The 19,024-nt window shown below is 53.5% G+C and overlaps 14 non-coding genes across 14 annotated transcripts; all 14 read left to right on the forward strand.

The window, feature by feature from the left end:
- The first annotated feature begins 834 nt into the window (after window positions 1-834).
- TRNAQ-CUG (transfer RNA glutamine (anticodon CUG)) lies at window positions 835-906 on the forward strand. The gene has a single exon. It is a non-coding gene; the product is annotated as a tRNA-Gln (tRNA).
- Window positions 907-2,977: 2,071 nt separating this feature from the next.
- TRNAQ-CUG (transfer RNA glutamine (anticodon CUG)) lies at window positions 2,978-3,049 on the forward strand. Its single transcript has one exon. It is a non-coding gene; the product is annotated as a tRNA-Gln (tRNA).
- Window positions 3,050-3,283: 234 nt separating this feature from the next.
- On the forward strand, window positions 3,284-3,355 carry TRNAD-GUC (transfer RNA aspartic acid (anticodon GUC)). Its single transcript has one exon. It is a non-coding gene; the product is annotated as a tRNA-Asp (tRNA).
- Window positions 3,356-5,121: 1,766 nt separating this feature from the next.
- Window positions 5,122-5,193, forward strand: TRNAQ-CUG (transfer RNA glutamine (anticodon CUG)). The gene has a single exon. It is a non-coding gene; the product is annotated as a tRNA-Gln (tRNA).
- A 234-nt stretch (window positions 5,194-5,427) lies between these two features.
- Window positions 5,428-5,499, forward strand: TRNAD-GUC (transfer RNA aspartic acid (anticodon GUC)). The gene has a single exon. It is a non-coding gene; the product is annotated as a tRNA-Asp (tRNA).
- A 1,764-nt stretch (window positions 5,500-7,263) lies between these two features.
- TRNAQ-CUG (transfer RNA glutamine (anticodon CUG)) lies at window positions 7,264-7,335 on the forward strand. Its single transcript has one exon. It is a non-coding gene; the product is annotated as a tRNA-Gln (tRNA).
- A 234-nt stretch (window positions 7,336-7,569) lies between these two features.
- Window positions 7,570-7,641, forward strand: TRNAD-GUC (transfer RNA aspartic acid (anticodon GUC)). The gene has a single exon. It is a non-coding gene; the product is annotated as a tRNA-Asp (tRNA).
- Window positions 7,642-9,405: 1,764 nt separating this feature from the next.
- On the forward strand, window positions 9,406-9,477 carry TRNAQ-CUG (transfer RNA glutamine (anticodon CUG)). The gene has a single exon. It is a non-coding gene; the product is annotated as a tRNA-Gln (tRNA).
- Window positions 9,478-11,854: 2,377 nt separating this feature from the next.
- Window positions 11,855-11,926, forward strand: TRNAD-GUC (transfer RNA aspartic acid (anticodon GUC)). The gene has a single exon. It is a non-coding gene; the product is annotated as a tRNA-Asp (tRNA).
- Window positions 11,927-13,692: 1,766 nt separating this feature from the next.
- Window positions 13,693-13,764, forward strand: TRNAQ-CUG (transfer RNA glutamine (anticodon CUG)). Its single transcript has one exon. It is a non-coding gene; the product is annotated as a tRNA-Gln (tRNA).
- A 234-nt stretch (window positions 13,765-13,998) lies between these two features.
- TRNAD-GUC (transfer RNA aspartic acid (anticodon GUC)) lies at window positions 13,999-14,070 on the forward strand. The gene has a single exon. It is a non-coding gene; the product is annotated as a tRNA-Asp (tRNA).
- A 1,764-nt stretch (window positions 14,071-15,834) lies between these two features.
- On the forward strand, window positions 15,835-15,906 carry TRNAQ-CUG (transfer RNA glutamine (anticodon CUG)). The gene has a single exon. It is a non-coding gene; the product is annotated as a tRNA-Gln (tRNA).
- Window positions 15,907-16,140: 234 nt separating this feature from the next.
- Window positions 16,141-16,212, forward strand: TRNAD-GUC (transfer RNA aspartic acid (anticodon GUC)). The gene has a single exon. It is a non-coding gene; the product is annotated as a tRNA-Asp (tRNA).
- A 1,764-nt stretch (window positions 16,213-17,976) lies between these two features.
- On the forward strand, window positions 17,977-18,048 carry TRNAQ-CUG (transfer RNA glutamine (anticodon CUG)). The gene has a single exon. It is a non-coding gene; the product is annotated as a tRNA-Gln (tRNA).
- The last annotated feature ends 976 nt before the right edge of the window (window positions 18,049-19,024 follow it).

The raw sequence follows: 19,024 nt of genomic DNA on the forward strand, positions 1-19,024 counted from the left end.
TCTTGGGAAAGAGCTTTGGGCGGTAACAAACCATAGCTGTGCTTTCTGCCTGATCGGGTGACTCTTCGCCCTGGTGCCTCATGGCACCTCGAAAGTTTCATCATCTTTTCCTGTTCATCAAGTCTCGATGTGACCTACCTCTTTCCGGATCGCTCTTTCAAAAAATCACCAGGCCCCTGATGAAGGAGATATCCCGAAGGGCTTGGGTTCAAGCAACCGAAAGTCCAAGCGCTAGAAAAAGTGTGCTCGTGATCCTTGCTGGAGTGGAAAAGGATCATGCAGCCTGTGCCACAACCATAGTCGCCTGGTGAGACAAAACAATGCAGAGAGCGTGAAAAAAAAAATCAAAAGGACTTGAGGTTCCGGGAAAAGAGCCATTGCCAGAAGAGGGGTGGCATCATCCTGGGCGGCCTTCCTGTAAGGGCTCGCCTGAAGCCACAGGCAAGGCACCCGCCTGGCCTCCTTATGCTTGACTGGCGCGTGGACCTGGCACTCCTCCCAAGGGTGGAATTTGCGAGAAGCGTTTTGCAAGAAGCCCTTACCACTAGATGAATCGATTGTTGTGACGCCCACCCCTGTCTTGCTGCTTGGGCCATCCCATGTCTACTTCTGCCATGAATGCCCCAGGAAAAGGAGGAAATGATTTGCTGTACTTTTAGCTTTCCCGGTACCTTCGCATGGGAAATTGCCGCCCCTTCATTGACCAAGAGATGGCGATCGACGGTGTAGGGAAAAGATTATAGGAGAGTCGGTCCTAGGGGGGTTAAGGGGGAGTGAGCGTTAGCTACAGGCATAGCGAGGCACAAGAAAAGCGAGAAAGATCCTCGTTCCAGGGGTTCCATGGTGTAACGGTCAGCACTCTGGACTCTGAATCCAGCGATCCGAGTTCAAATCTCGGTGGGACCTTCTTTGCCGAGCCGCCGTTGATTTGAGCCTGGCGACTTGACTTGTCTATTACTGGCGGAAAGGCCAGTGATAGCGGAAGCCGCCCACAAGGCGGATGCCGTGCGAACGAGGCCCGTTGCAAGGGTGATGTCCGGCCGACTGCAAGGCAAACTGAGGAGGCCCACAGCTCTATTGAAAGAGAAGCTGTGCAGCCGTATGTACTTTGGCCAGGAGCAGGTGTTCTGCACCAACTGGTCCTCGTTAGTATAGTGGTGAGTATCCCCGCCTGTCACGCGGGAGACTGGGGTTCGATTCCCCGACGGGGAGGCCGGCTTTTCATTTTCTACCCACCTACCCCCACACTCCTCTGCCTCCGCTCAGCTTAACTCCTTGGATGGTCTTTGAACGAGAAAACGCTCACATTCGCAGCACATGGCAATTACAGAAGTTCATCGGATGGCCACCCAGCTCGACACCAAGTGGCACGGCTTTCTGGACCAAGTCAAGCTTTCAACTTCGCAGGACCTGGCCGCTTCACACCATCTGTGGAATCTTCCGCTGGGGTGCGTACTTCTCCCACTTCCACGCCTCTTCCAAGTTCTCAACACCTTTCATCTCTACTTCTCCACAGTCATTGCCAGCAGCCCATTTTCGACCCACAGACCTTGATTTCCTCTTCTCCCATTGCTCGCTCTCGAGACTCTGCGCCTTTGCTTCCACCAGCTCTGGACCTCCTCCGTCATGTACACTTCCTGCACCCATGTCCTGAAAACACTACATCTGCAGGCACGCAGATTGAAAGGCGTAGGCGAGTGAGCCCAGTGTGCTCTTTAGCCGATCATTAATGCCCTCCTAAAAGCCCACCACCAGGCCAACATACAGCAGAGTATGCAGCAGATTCATTGCTTTGGCCTCGGGGAGGGGTTTTTTGACTCTCTCTACCCCCCCTCCCCGGTGTGCAACACGTTCTAGAGTTGGTCTCCGGTTACAATCTATTAAGATTCCAGTTTTTGCACGCTCAACCCTAATGGGAAGACCTTGGGCCTCCTCCCCTTCTCTGATCATCTCCAGTCATCCCGTTTGCTAAGGCCTTCATAAGGAATTTGTCCCACGCAGAGCATTACCTTTCCCCAGCTGGGGCCTGTCTTTGGTGCTGGAGGTTCCCTCTGGTTCCCAGTTTCACCCAGTGGCAACCTGTTTACTACTGAACCTCACGCTCCAAGCCGTCTTCCATATAGCTATTACTACGCTTCAAAGAGTCTTGGGAAAGAGCTTTGGGCGGTAACAAACCATAGCTGTGCTTTCTGCCTGATCGGGTGACTCTTCGCCCTGGTGCCTCATGGCACCTCGAAAGTTTCATCATCTTTTCCTGTTCATCAAGTCTCGATGTGACCTACCTCTTTCCGGATCGCTCTTTCGAAAAATCACCAGGTCCCTGATGAAGGAGATATCCCGAAGGGCTTGGGTTCAAGCAACCGAAAGTCCAAGCGCTAGAAAAAGTGTGCTCGTGATCCTTGCTGGAGTGGAAAAGGATCATGCAGCCTGTGCCACAACCATAGTCGCCTGGTGAGACAAAACAATGCAGAGAGCGTGAAAAAAAAAATCAAAAGGACTTGAGGTTCCGGGAAAAGAGCCATTGCCAGAAGAGGGGTGGCATCATCCTGGGCGGCCTTCCTGTAAGGACTCGCCTGAAGCCACAGGCAAGGCACCCGCCTGGCCTCCTTATGCTTGACTGGCGCGTGGACCTGGCACTCCTCCCAAGGGTGGAATTTGCGAGAAGCGTTTTGCAAGAAGCCCTTACCACTAGATGAATCGATTGTTGTGACGCCCACCCCTGTCTTGCTGCTTGGGCCATCCCATGTCTACTTCTGCCATGAATGCCCCAGGAAAAGGAGGAAATGATTTGCTGTACTTTTAGCTTTCCCGGTACCTTCGCATGGGAAATTGCCGCCCCTTCATTGACCAAGAGATGGCGATCGACGGTGTAGGGAAAAGATTATAGGAGAGTCGGTCCTAGGGGGTTAAGGGGGAGTGAGCGTTAGCTACAGGCATAGCGAGGCACAAGAAAAGCGAGAAAGATCCTCGTTCCAGGGGTTCCGTGGTGTAACGGTCAGCACTCTGGACTCTGAATCCAGCGATCCGAGTTCAAATCTCGGTGGGACCTTCTTTGCCGAGCCGCCGTTGATTTGAGCCTGGCGACTTGACTTGTCTATTACTGGCGGAAAGGCCAGTGATAGCGGAAGCCGCCCACAAGGCGGATGCCGTGCGAACGAGGCCCGTTGCAAGGGTGATGTCCGGCCGACTGCAAGGCAAACTGAGGAGGCCCACAGCTCTATTGAAAGAGAAGCTGTGCAGCCGTATGTACTTTGGCCAGGAGCAGGTGTTCTGCACCAACTGGTCCTCGTTAGTATAGTGGTGAGTATCCCCGCCTGTCACGCGGGAGACCGGGGTTCGATTCCCCGACGGGGAGGCCGGCTTTTCATTTTCTACCCACCTACCCCCACACTCCTCTGCCTCCGCTCAGCTTAACTCCTTGGATAGTCTTTGAACGAGAAAACGCTCACATTCGCAGCACATGGCAATTACAGAAGTTCATCGGATGGCCACCCAGCTCGACACCAAGTGGCACGGCTTTCTGGACCAAGTCAAGCTTTCAACTTCGCAGGACCTGGCCGCTTCACACCATCTGTGGAATCTTCCGCTGGGGTGCGTACTTCTCCCACTTCTACGCCTCTTCCAAGTTCTCAACACCTTTCATCTCTACTTCTCCACAGTCATTGCCAGCAGCCCATTTTCGACCCACAGACCTTGATTTCCTCTTCTCCCATTGCTCGCTCTCGAGATTCTGCGCCTTTGCTTCCACCAGCTCTGGACCTCCTCCGTCATGTACACTTCCTGCACCCATGTCCTGAAAACACTACATCTGCAGGCACGCAGATTGAAAGGCGTAGGCGAGTGAGCCCAGTGTGCTCTTTAGCCGATCATTAATGCCCTCCTAAAAGCCCACCACCAGGCCAACATACAGCAGAGTATGCAGCAGATTCATTGCTTTGGCCTCGGGGAGGGTCTTTTTGACTCTCTCTACCCCCCCTCCCCGGTGTGCAACACGTTCTAGAGTTGGTCTCCGGTTACAATCTATTAAGATTCCAGTTTTTGCACGCTCAACCCTAATGGGAAGACCTTGGGCCTCCTCCCCTTCTCTGATCATCTCCAGTCATCCCGTTTGCTAAGGCCTTCATAAGGAATTTGTCCCACGCAGAGCATTACCTTTCCCCAGCTGGGGCCTGTCTTTGGTGCTGGAGGTTCCCTCTGGTTCCCAGTTTCACCCAGTGGCAACCTGTTTACTACTGAACCTCACGCTCCAAGCCGTCTTCCATATAGCTATTACTACGCTTCAAAGAGTCTTGGGAAAGAGCTTTGGGCGGTAACAAACCATAGCTGTGCTTTCTGCCTGATCGGGTGACTCTTCGCCCTGGTGCCTCATGGCACCTCGAAAGTTTCATCATCTTTTCCTGTTCATCAAGTCTCGATGTGACCTACCTCTTTCCGGATCGCTCTTTCGAAAAATCACCAGGCCCCTGATGAAGGAGATATCCCGAAGGGCTTGGGTTCAAGCAACCGAAAGTCCAAGCGCTAGAAAAAGTGTGCTCGTGATCCTTGCTGGAGTGGAAAAGGATCATGCAGCCTGTGCCACAACCATAGTCGCCTGGTGAGACAAAACAATGCAGAGAGCGTGAAAAAAAAAATCAAAAGGACTTGAGGTTCCGGGAAAAGAGCCATTGCCAGAAGAGGGGTGGCATCATCCTGGGCGGCCTTCCTGTAAGGGCTCGCCTGAAGCCACAGGCAAGGCACCCGCCTGGCCTCCTTATGCTTGACTGGCGCGTGGACCTGGCACTCCTCCCAAGGGTGGAATTTGCGAGAAGCGTTTTGCAAGAAGCCCTTACCACTAGATGAATCGATTGTTGTGACGCCCACCCCTGTCTTGCTGCTTGGGCCATCCCATGTCTACTTCTGCCATGAATGCCCCAGGAAAAGGAGGAAATGATTTGCTGTACTTTTAGCTTTCCCGGTACCTTCGCATGGGAAATTGCCGCCCCTTCATTGACCAAGAGATGGCGATCGACGGTGTAGGGAAAAGATTATAGGAGAGTCGGTCCTAGGGGGGTTAAGGGGGAGTGAGCGTTAGCTACAGGCATAGCGAGGCACAAGAAAAGCGAGAAAGATCCTCGTTCCAGGGGTTCCATGGTGTAACGGTCAGCACTCTGGACTCTGAATCCAGCGATCCGAGTTCAAATCTCGGTGGGACCTTCTTTGCCGAGCCGCCGTTGATTTGAGCCTGGCAACTTGACTTGTCTATTACTGGTGGAAAGGCCAGTGATAGCGGAAGCCGCCCAAAAGGCGGATGCCGTGCGAACGAGGCCCGTTGCAAGGGTGATGTCCGGCCGACTGCAAGGCAAACTGAGGAGGCCCACAGCTCTATTGAAAGAGAAGCTGTGCAGCCGTATGTACTTTGGCCAGGAGCAAGTGTTCTGCACCAACTGGTCCTCGTTAGTATAGTGGTGAGTATCCCCGCCTGTCACGCGGGAGACCGGGGTTCGATTCCCCGACGGGGAGGCTGGCTTTTCTTTTCTACCCACCTACCCCCACACTCCTCTGCCTCCGCTCAGCTTAACTCCTTGGATGGTCTTTGAAGGAGAAAACGCTCACATTCGCAGCACATGGCAATAACAGAAGTTCATCGGATGGCCACCCAGCTCGACACCAAGTGGCACGGCTTTCTGGACCAAGTCAAGCTTTCAACTTAGCAGGACCTGGCCGCTTCACACCATCTGTGGAATCTTCCGCTGGGGTGCGTACTTCTCCCACTTCCACGCCTCTTCCAAGTTCTCAACACCTTTCATCTCTACTTCTCCACAGTCATTGCCAGCAGACCATTTTCGACCCACAGACCTTGATTTCCTCTTCTCCCATTGCTCGCTCTCGAGACTCTGCGCCTTTGCTTCCACCAGCTCTGGACCTCCTCCGTCATGTACACTTCCTGCACCCATGTCCTGAAAACACTACATCTGCAGGCACGCAGATTGAAAGGCGTAGGCGAGTGAGCCCAGTGTGCTCTTTAGCCGATCATTAATGCCCTCCTAAAAGCCCACCACCAGGCCAACATACAGCAGAGTATGCAGCAGATTCATTGCTTTGGCCTCGGGGAGGGTCTTTTTGACTCTCTCTACCCCCCCTCCCCGGTGTGCAACACGTTCTAGAGTTGGTCTCCGGTTACAATCTATTAAGATTCCAGTTTTTGCACGCTCAACCCTAATGGGAAGTCCTTGGGCCTCCTCCCCTTCTCTGATCATCTCCAGTCATCCCGTTTGCTAAGGCCTTCATAAGGAATTTGTCCCACGCAGAGCATTCCCTTTCCCCAGCTGGGGCCTGTCTTTGGTGCTGGAGGTTCCCTCTGGTTCCCAGTTTCACCCAGTGGCAACCTGTTTACTACTGAACCTCACGCTCCAAGCCGTCTTCCATATAGCTATTACTACGCTTCAAAGAGTCTTGGGAAAGAGCTTTGGGCGGTAACAAACCATAGCTGTGCTTTCTGCCTGATCGGGTGACTCTTCGCCCTGGTGCCTCATGGCACCTCGAAAGTTTCATCATCTTTTCCTGTTCATCAAGTCTCGATGTGACCTACCTCTTTCCGGATCGCTCTTTCGAAAAATCACCAGGCCCCTGATGAAGGAGATATCCCGAAGGGCTTGGGTTCAAGCAACCGAAAGTCCAAGCGCTAGAAAAAGTGTGCTCGTGATCCTTGCTGGAGTGGAAAAGGATCATGCAGCCTGTGCCACAACCATAGTCGCCTGGTGAGACAAAACAATGCAGAGAGCGTGAAAAAAAAAATCAAAAGGACTTGAGGTTCCGGGAAAAGAGCCATTGCCAGAAGAGGGGTGGCATCATCCTGGGCGGCCTTCCTGTAAGGGCTCGCCTGAAGCCACAGGCAAGGCACCCGCCTGGCCTCCTTATGCTTGACTGGCGCGTGGACCTGGCACTCCTCCCAAGGGTGGAATTTGCGAGAAGCGTTTTGCAAGAAGCCCTTACCACTAGATGAATCGATTGTTGTGACGCCCACCCCTGTCTTGCTGCTTGGGCCATCCCATGTCTACTTCTGCCATGAATGCCCCAGGAAAAGGAGGAAATGATTTGCTGTACTTTTAGCTTTCCCGGTACCTTCGCATGGGAAATTGCCGCCCCTTCATTGACCAAGAGATGGCGATCGACGGTGTAGGGAAAAGATTATAGGAGAGTCGGTCCTAGGGGGTTAAGGGGGAGTGAGCGTTAGCTACAGGCATAGCGAGGCACAAGAAAAGCGAGAAAGATCCTCGTTCCAGGGGTTCCATGGTGTAACGGTCAGCACTCTGGACTCTGAATCCAGCGATCCGAGTTCAAATCTCGGTGGGACCTTCTTTGCCGAGCCGCCGTTGATTTGAGCCTGGCGACTTGACTTGTCTATTACTGGCGGAAAGGCCAGTGATAGCGGAAGCCGCCCACAAGGCGGATGCCGTGCGAACGAGGCCCGTTGCAAGGGTGATGTCCGGCCGACTGCAAGGCAAACTGAGGAGGCCCACAGCTCTATTGAAAGAGAAGCTGTGCAGCCGTATGTACTTTGGCCAGGAGCAGGTGCTCTGCACCAACTGGTCCTCGTTAGTATAGTGGTGAGTATCCCCGCCTGTCACGCGGGAGACCGGGGTTCGATTCCCCGACGGGGAGGCCGGTTTTTCTTTTCTACCCACCTACCCCCACACTCCTCTGCCTCCGCTCAGCTTAACTCCTTGGATGGTCTTTGAAGGAGAAAACGCTCACATTCGCAGCACATGGCAATTACAGAAGTTCATCGGATGGCCACCCAGCTCGACACCAAGTGGCACGGCTTTCTGGACCAAGTCAAGCTTTCAACTTCGCAGGACCTGGCCGCTTCACACCATCTGTGGAATCTTCCGCTGGGGTGCGTACTTCTCCCACTTCCACGCCTCTTCCAAGTTCTCAACACCTTTCATCTCTACTTCTCCACAGTCATTGCCAGCAGCCCATTTTCGACCCACAGACCTTGATTTCCTCTTCTCCCATTGCTCGCTCTCGAGACTCTGCGCCTTTGCTTCCACCAGCTCTGGACCTCCTCCGTCATGTACACTTCCTGCACCCATGTCCTGAAAACACTACATCTGCAGGCACGCAGATTGAAAGGCGTAGGCGAGTGAGCCCAGTGTGCTCTTTAGCCGATCATTAATGCCCTCCTAAAAGCCCACCACCAGGCCAACATACAGCAGAGTATGCAGCAGATTCATTGCTTTGGCCTCGGGGAGGGTCTTTTTGACTCTCTCTACCCCCCCTCCCCGGTGTGCAACACGTTCTAGAGTTGGTCTCCGGTTACAATCTATTAAGATTCCAGTTTTTGCACGCTCAACCCTAATGGGAAGTCCTTGGGCCTCCTCCCCTTCTCTGATCATCTCCAGTCATCCCGTTTGCTAAGGCCTTCATAAGGAATTTGTCCCACGCAGAGCATTCCCTTTCCCCAGCTGGGGCCTGTCTTTGGTGCTGGAGGTTCCCTCTGGTTCCCAGTTTCACCCAGTGGCAACCTGTTTACTACTGAACCTCACGCTCCAAGCCGTCTTCCATATAGCTATTACTACGCTTCAAAGAGTCTTGGGAAAGAGCTTTGGGCGGTAACAAACCATAGCTGTGCTTTCTGCCTGATCGGGTGACTCTTCGCCCTGGTGCCTCATGGCACCTCGAAAGTTTCATCATCTTTTCCTGTTCATCAAGTCTCGATGTGACCTACCTCTTTCCGGATCGCTCTTTCGAAAAATCACCAGGTCCCTGATGAAGGAGATATCCCGAAGGGCTTGGGTTCAAGCAACCGAAAGTCCAAGCGCTAGAAAAAGTGTGCTCGTGATCCTTGCTGGAGTGGAAAAGGATCATGCAGCCTGTGCCACAACCATAGTCGCCTGGTGAGACAAAACAATGCAGAGAGCGTGAAAAAAAAAATCAAAAGGACTTGAGGTTCCGGGAAAAGAGCCATTGCCAGAAGAGGGGTGGCATCATCCTGGGCGGCCTTCCTGTAAGGGCTCGCCTGAAGCCACAGGCAAGGCACCCGCCTGGCCTCCTTATGCTTGACTGGCGCGTGGACCTGGCACTCCTCCCAAGGGTGGAATTTGCGAGAAGCGTTTTGCAAGAAGCCCTTACCACTAGATGAATCGATTGTTGTGACGCCCACCCCTGTCTTGCTGCTTGGGCCATCCCATGTCTACTTCTGCCATGAATGCCCCAGGAAAAGGAGGAAATGATTTGCTGTACTTTTAGCTTTCCCGGTACCTTCGCATGGGAAATTGCCGCCCCTTCATTGACCAAGAGATGGCGATCGACGGTGTAGGGAAAAGATTATAGGAGAGTCGGTCCTAGGGGGTTAAGGGGGAGTGAGCGTTAGCTACAGGCATAGCGAGGCACAAGAAAAGCGAGAAAGATCCTTGTTCCAGGGGTTCCGTGGTGTAACGGTCAGCACTCTGGACTCTGAATCCAGCGATCCGAGTTCAAATCTCGGTGGGACCTTCTTTGCCGAGCCGCCGTTGATTTGAGCCTGGCGACTTGACTTGTCTATTACTGGCGGAAAGGCCAGTGATAGCGGAAGCCGCCCACAAGGCGGATGCCGTGCGAACGAGGCCCGTTGCAAGGGTGATGTCCGGCCGACTGCAAGGCAAACTGAGGAGGCCCACAGCTCTATTGAAAGAGAAGCTGTGCAGCCGTATGTACTTTGGCCAGGAGCAGGTGTTCTGCACCAACTGGTCCTCGTTAGTATAGTGGTGAGTATCCCCGCCTGTCACGCGGGAGACCGGGGGTCGATTCCCCGACGGGGAGGCCGGCTTTTCATTTTCTACCCACCTACCCCCACACTCCTCTGCCTCCGCTCAGCTTAACTCCTTGGATGGTCTTTGAACGAGAAAACGCTCACATTCGCAGCACATGGCAATTACAGAAGTTCATCGGATGGCCACCCAGCTCGACACCAAGTGGCACGGCTTTCTGGACCAAGTCAAGCTTTCAACTTCGCAGGACCTGGCCGCTTCACACCATCTGTGGAATCTTCCGCTGGGGTGCGTACTTCTCCCACTTCCACGCCTCTTCCAAGTTCTCAACACCTTTCATCTCTACTTCTCCACAGTCATTGCCAGCAGCCCATTTTCGACCCACAGACCTTGATTTCCTCTTCTCCCATTGCTCGCTCTCGAGACTCTGCGCCTTTGCTTCCACCAGCTCTGGACCTCCTCCGTCATGTACACTTCCTGCACCCATGTCCTGAAAACACTACATCTGCAGGCACGCAGATTGAAAGGCGTAGGCGAGTGAGCCCAGTGTGCTCTTTAGCCGATCATTAATGCCCTCCTAAAAGCCCACCACCAGGCCAACATACAGCAGAGTATGCAGCAGATTCATTGCTTTGGCCTCGGGGAGGGTTTTTTTGACTCTCTCTACCCCCCCTCCCCGGTGTGCAACACGTTCTAGAGTTGGTCTCCGGTTACAATCTATTAAGATTCCAGTTTTTGCACGCTCAACCCTAATGGGAAGACCTTGGGCCTCCTCCCCTTCTCTGATCATCTCCAGTCATCCCGTTTGCTAAGGCCTTCATAAGGAATTTGTCCCACGCAGAGCATTACCTTTCCCCAGCTGGGGCCTGTCTTTGGTGCTGGAGGTTCCCTCTGGTTCCCAGTTTCACCCAGTGGCAACCTGTTTACTACTGAACCTCACGCTCCAAGCCGTCTTCCATATAGCTATTACTACGCTTCAAAGAGTCTTGGGAAAGAGCTTTGGGCGGTAACAAACCATAGCTGTGCTTTCTGCCTGATCGGGTGACTCTTCGCCCTGGTGCCTCATGGCACCTCGAAAGTTTCATCATCTTTTCCTGTTCATCAAGTCTCGATGTGACCTACCTCTTTCCGGATCGCTCTTTCGAAAAATCACCAGGTCCCTGATGAAGGAGATATCCCGAAGGGCTTGGGTTCAAGCAACCGAAAGTCCAAGCGCTAGAAAAAGTGTGCTCGTGATCCTTGCTGGAGTGGAAAAGGATCATGCAGCCTGTGCCACAACCATAGTCGCCTGGTGAGACAAAACAATGCAGAGAGCGTGAAAAAAAAAATCAAAAGGACTTGAGGTTCCGGGAAAAGAGCCATTGCCAGAAGAGGGGTGGCATCATCCTGGGCGGCCTTCCTGTAAGGGCTCGCCTGAAGCCACAGGCAAGGCACCCGCCTGGCCTCCTTATGCTTGACTGGCGCGTGGACCTGGCACTCCTCCCAAGGGTGGAATTTGCGAGAAGCGTTTTGCAAGAAGCCCTTACCACTAGATGAATCGATTGTTGTGACGCCCACCCCTGTCTTGCTGCTTGGGCCATCCCATGTCTACTTCTGCCATGAATGCCCCAGGAAAAGGAGGAAATGATTTGCTGTACTTTTAGCTTTCCCGGTACCTTCGCATGGGAAATTGCCGCCCCTTCATTGACCAAGAGATGGCGATCGACGGTGTAGGGAAAAGATTATAGGAGAGTCGGTCCTAGGGGGTTAAGGGGGAGTGAGCGTTAGCTACAGGCATAGCGAGGCACAAGAAAAGCGAGAAAGATCCTCATTCCAGGGGTTCCGTGGTGTAACGGTCAGCACTCCGGACTCTGAATCCAGCGATCCGAGTTCAACTCTCGGTGGGACCTTCTTTGCCGAGCCGCCGTTGATTTGAGCCTGGCGACTTGACTTGTCTATTACTGGCGGAAAGGCCAGTGATAGCGGAAGCCGCCCACAAGGCGGATGCCGTGCGAACGAGGCCCGTTGCAAGGGTGATGTCCGGCCGACTGCAAGGCAAACTGAGGAGGCCCACAGCTCTATTGAAAGAGAAGCTGTGCAGCCGTATGTACTTTGGCCAGGAGCAGGTGTTCTGCACCAACTGGTCCTCGTTAGTATAGTGGTGAGTATCCCCGCCTGTCACGCGGGAGACCGGGGTTCGATTCCCCGACGGGGAGGCCGGCTTTTCATTTTCTACCCACCTACCCCCACACTCCTCTGCCTCCGCTCAGCTTAACTCCTTGGATGGTCTTTGAACGAGAAAACGCTCACATTCGCAGCACATGGCAATTACAGAAGTTCATCGGATGGCCACCCAGCTCGACACCAAGTGGCACGGCTTTCTGGACCAAGTCAAGCTTTCAACTTCGCAGGACCTGGCCGCTTCACACCATCTGTGGAATCTTCCGCTGGGGTGCGTACTTCTCCCACTTCCACGCCTCTTCCAAGTTCTCAACACCTTTCATCTCTACTTCTCCACAGTCATTGCCAGCAGCCCATTTTCGACCCACAGACCTTGATTTCCTCTTCTCCCATTGCTCGCTCTCGAGACTCTGCGCCTTTGCTTCCACCAGCTCTGGACCTCCTCCGTCATGTACACTTCCTGCACCCATGTCCTGAAAACACTACATCTGCAGGCACGCAGATTGAAAGGCGTAGGCGAGTGAGCCCAGTGTGCTCTTTAGCCGATCATTAATGCCCTCCTAAAAGCCCACCACCAGGCCAACATACAGCAGAGTATGCAGCAGATTCATTGCTTTGGCCTCGGGGAGGGTTTTTTTGACTCTCTCTACCCCCCCTCCCCGGTGTGCAACACGTTCTAGAGTTGGTCTCCGGTTACAATCTATTAAGATTCCAGTTTTTGCACGCTCAACCCTAATGGGAAGACCTTGGGCCTCCTCCCCTTCTCTGATCATCTCCAGTCATCCCGTTTGCTAAGGCCTTCATAAGGAATTTGTCCCACGCAGAGCATTACCTTTCCCCAGCTGGGGCCTGTCTTTGGTGCTGGAGGTTCCCTCTGGTTCCCAGTTTCACCCAGTGGCAACCTGTTTACTACTGAACCTCACGCTCCAAGCCGTCTTCCATATAGCTATTACTACGCTTCAAAGAGTCTTGGGAAAGAGCTTTGGGCGGTAACAAACCATAGCTGTGCTTTCTGCCTGATCGGGTGACTCTTCGCCCTGGTGCCTCATGGCACCTCGAAAGTTTCATCATCTTTTCCTGTTCATCAAGTCTCGATGTGACCTACCTCTTTCCGGATCGCTCTTTCGAAAAATCACCAGGCCCCTGATGAAGGAGATATCCCGAAGGGCTTGGGTTCAAGCAACCGAAAGTCCAAGCGCTAGAAAAAGTGTGCTCGTGATCCTTGCTGGAGTGGAAAAGGATCATGCAGCCTGTGCCACAACCATAGTCGCCTGGTGAGACAAAACAATGCAGAGAGCGTGAAAAAAAAAATCAAAAGGACTTGAGGTTCCGGGAAAAGAGCCATTGCCAGAAGAGGGGTGGCATCATCCTGGGCGGCCTTCCTGTAAGGGCTCGCCTGAAGCCACAGGCAAGGCACCCGCCTGGCCTCCTTATGCTTGACTGGCGCGTGGACCTGGCACTCCTCCCAAGGGTGGAATTTGCGAGAAGCGTTTTGCAAGAAGCCCTTACCACTAGATGAATCGATTGTTGTGACGCCCACCCCTGTCTTGCTGCTTGGGCCATCCCATGTCTACTTCTGCCATGAATGCCCCAGGAAAAGGAGGAAATGATTTGCTGTACTTTTAGCTTTCCCGGTACCTTCGCATGGGAAATTGCCGCCCCTTCATTGACCAAGAGATGGCGATCGACGGTGTAGGGAAAAGATTATAGGAGAGTCGGTCCTAGGGGGGTTAAGGGGGAGTGAGCGTTAGCTACAGGCATAGCGAGGCACAAGAAAAGCGAGAAAGATCCTCGTTCCAGGGGTTCCATGGTGTAACGGTCAGCACTCTGGACTCTGAATCCAGCGATCCGAGTTCAAATCTCGGTGGGACCTTCTTTGCCGAGCCGCCGTTGATTTGAGCCTGGCAACTTGACTTGTCTATTACTGGTGGAAAGGCCAGTGATAGCGGAAGCCGCCCAAAAGGCGGATGCCGTGCGAACGAGGCCCGTTGCAAGGGTGATGTCCGGCCGACTGCAAGGCAAACTGAGGAGGCCCACAGCTCTATTGAAAGAGAAGCTGTGCAGCCGTATGTACTTTGGCCAGGAGCAAGTGTTCTGCACCAACTGGTCCTCGTTAGTATAGTGGTGAGTATCCCCGCCTGTCACGCGGGAGACCGGGGTTCGATTCCCCGACGGGGAGGCTGGCTTTTCTTTTCTACCCACCTACCCCCACACTCCTCTGCCTCCGCTCAGCTTAACTCCTTGGATGGTCTTTGAAGGAGAAAACGCTCACATTCGCAGCACATGGCAATAACAGAAGTTCATCGGATGGCCACCCAGCTCGACACCAAGTGGCACGGCTTTCTGGACCAAGTCAAGCTTTCAACTTAGCAGGACCTGGCCGCTTCACACCATCTGTGGAATCTTCCGCTGGGGTGCGTACTTCTCCCACTTCCACGCCTCTTCCAAGTTCTCAACACCTTTCATCTCTACTTCTCCACAGTCATTGCCAGCAGACCATTTTCGACCCACAGACCTTGATTTCCTCTTCTCCCATTGCTCGCTCTCGAGACTCTGCGCCTTTGCTTCCACCAGCTCTGGACCTCCTCCGTCATGTACACTTCCTGCACCCATGTCCTGAAAACACTACATCTGCAGGCACGCAGATTGAAAGGCGTAGGCGAGTGAGCCCAGTGTGCTCTTTAGCCGATCATTAATGCCCTCCTAAAAGCCCACCACCAGGCCAACATACAGCAGAGTATGCAGCAGATTCATTGCTTTGGCCTCGGGGAGGGTCTTTTTGACTCTCTCTACCCCCCCTCCCCGGTGTGCAACACGTTCTAGAGTTGGTCTCCGGTTACAATCTATTAAGATTCCAGTTTTTGCACGCTCAACCCTAATGGGAAGTCCTTGGGCCTCCTCCCCTTCTCTGATCATCTCCAGTCATCCCGTTTGCTAAGGCCTTCATAAGGAATTTGTCCCACGCAGAGCATTCCCTTTCCCCAGCTGGGGCCTGTCTTTGGTGCTGGAGGTTCCCTCTGGTTCCCAGTTTCACCCAGTGGCAACCTGTTTACTACTGAACCTCACGCTCCAAGCCGTCTTCCATATAGCTATTACTACGCTTCAAAGAGTCTTGGGAAAGAGCTTTGGGCGGTAACAAACCATAGCTGTGCTTTCTGCCTGATCGGGTGACTCTTCGCCCTGGTGCCTCATGGCACCTCGAAAGTTTCATCATCTTTTCCTGTTCATCAAGTCTCGATGTGACCTACCTCTTTCCGGATCGCTCTTTCGAAAAATCACCAGGCCCCTGATGAAGGAGATATCCCGAAGGGCTTGGGTTCAAGCAACCGAAAGTCCAAGCGCTAGAAAAAGTGTGCTCGTGATCCTTGCTGGAGTGGAAAAGGATCATGCAGCCTGTGCCACAACCATAGTCGCCTGGTGAGACAAAACAATGCAGAGAGCGTGAAAAAAAAAATCAAAAGGACTTGAGGTTCCGGGAAAAGAGCCATTGCCAGAAGAGGGGTGGCATCATCCTGGGCGGCCTTCCTGTAAGGGCTCGCCTGAAGCCACAGGCAAGGCACCCGCCTGGCCTCCTTATGCTTGACTGGCGCGTGGACCTGGCACTCCTCCCAAGGGTGGAATTTGCGAGAAGCGTTTTGCAAGAAGCCCTTACCACTAGATGAATCGATTGTTGTGACGCCCACCCCTGTCTTGCTGCTTGGGCCATCCCATGTCTACTTCTGCCATGAATGCCCCAGGAAAAGGAGGAAATGATTTGCTGTACTTTTAGCTTTCCCGGTACCTTCGCATGGGAAATTGCCGCCCCTTCATTGACCAAGAGATGGCGATCGACGGTGTAGGGAAAAGATTATAGGAGAGTCGGTCCTAGGGGGTTAAGGGGGAGTGAGCGTTAGCTACAGGCATAGCGAGGCACAAGAAAAGCGAGAAAGATCCTCGTTCCAGGGGTTCCATGGTGTAACGGTCAGCACTCTGGACTCTGAATCCAGCGATCCGAGTTCAAATCTCGGTGGGACCTTCTTTGCCGAGCCGCCGTTGATTTGAGCCTGGCGACTTGACTTGTCTATTACTGGCGGAAAGGCCAGTGATAGCGGAAGCCGCCCACAAGGCGGATGCCGTGCGAACGAGGCCCGTTGCAAGGGTGATGTCCGGCCGACTGCAAGGCAAACTGAGGAGGCCCACAGCTCTATTGAAAGAGAAGCTGTGCAGCCGTATGTACTTTGGCCAGGAGCAGGTGCTCTGCACCAACTGGTCCTCGTTAGTATAGTGGTGAGTATCCCCGCCTGTCACGCGGGAGACCGGGGTTCGATTCCCCGACGGGGAGGCCGGTTTTTCTTTTCTACCCACCTACCCCCACACTCCTCTGCCTCCGCTCAGCTTAACTCCTTGGATGGTCTTTGAAGGAGAAAACGCTCACATTCGCAGCACATGGCAATTACAGAAGTTCATCGGATGGCCACCCAGCTCGACACCAAGTGGCACGGCTTTCTGGACCAAGTCAAGCTTTCAACTTCGCAGGACCTGGCCGCTTCACACCATCTGTGGAATCTTCCGCTGGGGTGCGTACTTCTCCCACTTCCACGCCTCTTCCAAGTTCTCAACACCTTTCATCTCTACTTCTCCACAGTCATTGCCAGCAGCCCATTTTCGACCCACAGACCTTGATTTCCTCTTCTCCCATTGCTCGCTCTCGAGACTCTGCGCCTTTGCTTCCACCAGCTCTGGACCTCCTCCGTCATGTACACTTCCTGCACCCATGTCCTGAAAACACTACATCTGCAGGCACGCAGATTGAAAGGCGTAGGCGAGTGAGCCCAGTGTGCTCTTTAGCCGATCATTAATGCCCTCCTAAAAGCCCACCACCAGGCCAACATACAGCAGAGTATGCAGCAGATTCATTGCTTTGGCCTCGGGGAGGGTCTTTTTGACTCTCTCTACCCCCCCTCCCCGGTGTGCAACACGTTCTAGAGTTGGTCTCCGGTTACAATCTATTAAGATTCCAGTTTTTGCACGCTCAACCCTAATGGGAAGTCCTTGGGCCTCCTCCCCTTCTCTGATCATCTCCAGTCATCCCGTTTGCTAAGGCCTTCATAAGGAATTTGTCCCACGCAGAGCATTCCCTTTCCCCAGCTGGGGCCTGTCTTTGGTGCTGGAGGTTCCCTCTGGTTCCCAGTTTCACCCAGTGGCAACCTGTTTACTACTGAACCTCACGCTCCAAGCCGTCTTCCATATAGCTATTACTACGCTTCAAAGAGTCTTGGGAAAGAGCTTTGGGCGGTAACAAACCATAGCTGTGCTTTCTGCCTGATCGGGTGACTCTTCGCCCTGGTGCCTCATGGCACCTCGAAAGTTTCATCATCTTTTCCTGTTCATCAAGTCTCGATGTGACCTACCTCTTTCCGGATCGCTCTTTCGAAAAATCACCAGGTCCCTGATGAAGGAGATATCCCGAAGGGCTTGGGTTCAAGCAACCGAAAGTCCAAGCGCTAGAAAAAGTGTGCTCGTGATCCTTGCTGGAGTGGAAAAGGATCATGCAGCCTGTGCCACAACCATAGTCGCCTGGTGAGACAAAACAATGCAGAGAGCGTGAAAAAAAAAATCAAAAGGACTTGAGGTTCCGGGAAAAGAGCCATTGCCAGAAGAGGGGTGGCATCATCCTGGGCGGCCTTCCTGTAAGGGCTCGCCTGAAGCCACAGGCAAGGCACCCGCCTGGCCTCCTTATGCTTGACTGGCGCGTGGACCTGGCACTCCTCCCAAGGGTGGAATTTGCGAGAAGCGTTTTGCAAGAAGCCCTTACCACTAGATGAATCGATTGTTGTGACGCCCACCCCTGTCTTGCTGCTTGGGCCATCCCATGTCTACTTCTGCCATGAATGCCCCAGGAAAAGGAGGAAATGATTTGCTGTACTTTTAGCTTTCCCGGTACCTTCGCATGGGAAATTGCCGCCCCTTCATTGACCAAGAGATGGCGATCGACGGTGTAGGGAAAAGATTATAGGAGAGTCGGTCCTAGGGGGTTAAGGGGGAGTGAGCGTTAGCTACAGGCATAGCGAGGCACAAGAAAAGCGAGAAAGATCCTTGTTCCAGGGGTTCCGTGGTGTAACGGTCAGCACTCTGGACTCTGAATCCAGCGATCCGAGTTCAAATCTCGGTGGGACCTTCTTTGCCGAGCCGCCGTTGATTTGAGCCTGGCGACTTGACTTGTCTATTACTGGCGGAAAGGCCAGTGATAGCGGAAGCCGCCCACAAGGCGGATGCCGTGCGAACGAGGCCCGTTGCAAGGGTGATGTCCGGCCGACTGCAAGGCAAACTGAGGAGGCCCACAGCTCTATTGAAAGAGAAGCTGTGCAGCCGTATGTACTTTGGCCAGGAGCAGGTGTTCTGCACCAACTGGTCCTCGTTAGTATAGTGGTGAGTATCCCCGCCTGTCACGCGGGAGACCGGGGGTCGATTCCCCGACGGGGAGGCCGGCTTTTCATTTTCTACCCACCTACCCCCACACTCCTCTGCCTCCGCTCAGCTTAACTCCTTGGATGGTCTTTGAACGAGAAAACGCTCACATTCGCAGCACATGGCAATTACAGAAGTTCATCGGATGGCCACCCAGCTCGACACCAAGTGGCACGGCTTTCTGGACCAAGTCAAGCTTTCAACTTCGCAGGACCTGGCCGCTTCACACCATCTGTGGAATCTTCCGCTGGGGTGCGTACTTCTCCCACTTCCACGCCTCTTCCAAGTTCTCAACACCTTTCATCTCTACTTCTCCACAGTCATTGCCAGCAGCCCATTTTCGACCCACAGACCTTGATTTCCTCTTCTCCCATTGCTCGCTCTCGAGACTCTGCGCCTTTGCTTCCACCAGCTCTGGACCTCCTCCGTCATGTACACTTCCTGCACCCATGTCCTGAAAACACTACATCTGCAGGCACGCAGATTGAAAGGCGTAGGCGAGTGAGCCCAGTGTGCTCTTTAGCCGATCATTAATGCCCTCCTAAAAGCCCACCACCAGGCCAACATACAGCAGAGTATGCAGCAGATTCATTGCTTTGGCCTCGGGGAGGGTTTTTTTGACTCTCTCTACCCCCCCTCCCCGGTGTGCAACACGTTCTAGAGTTGGTCTCCGGTTACAATCTATT

Source organism: Staurois parvus, unplaced genomic scaffold (assembly GCF_062004578.1).
Source record: "Staurois parvus isolate SC_StPar_1 unplaced genomic scaffold, SC_StPar_1.0 ptg000126l, whole genome shotgun sequence".
Classification (NCBI taxonomy): Eukaryota; Metazoa; Chordata; class Amphibia; order Anura; family Ranidae; genus Staurois; species Staurois parvus.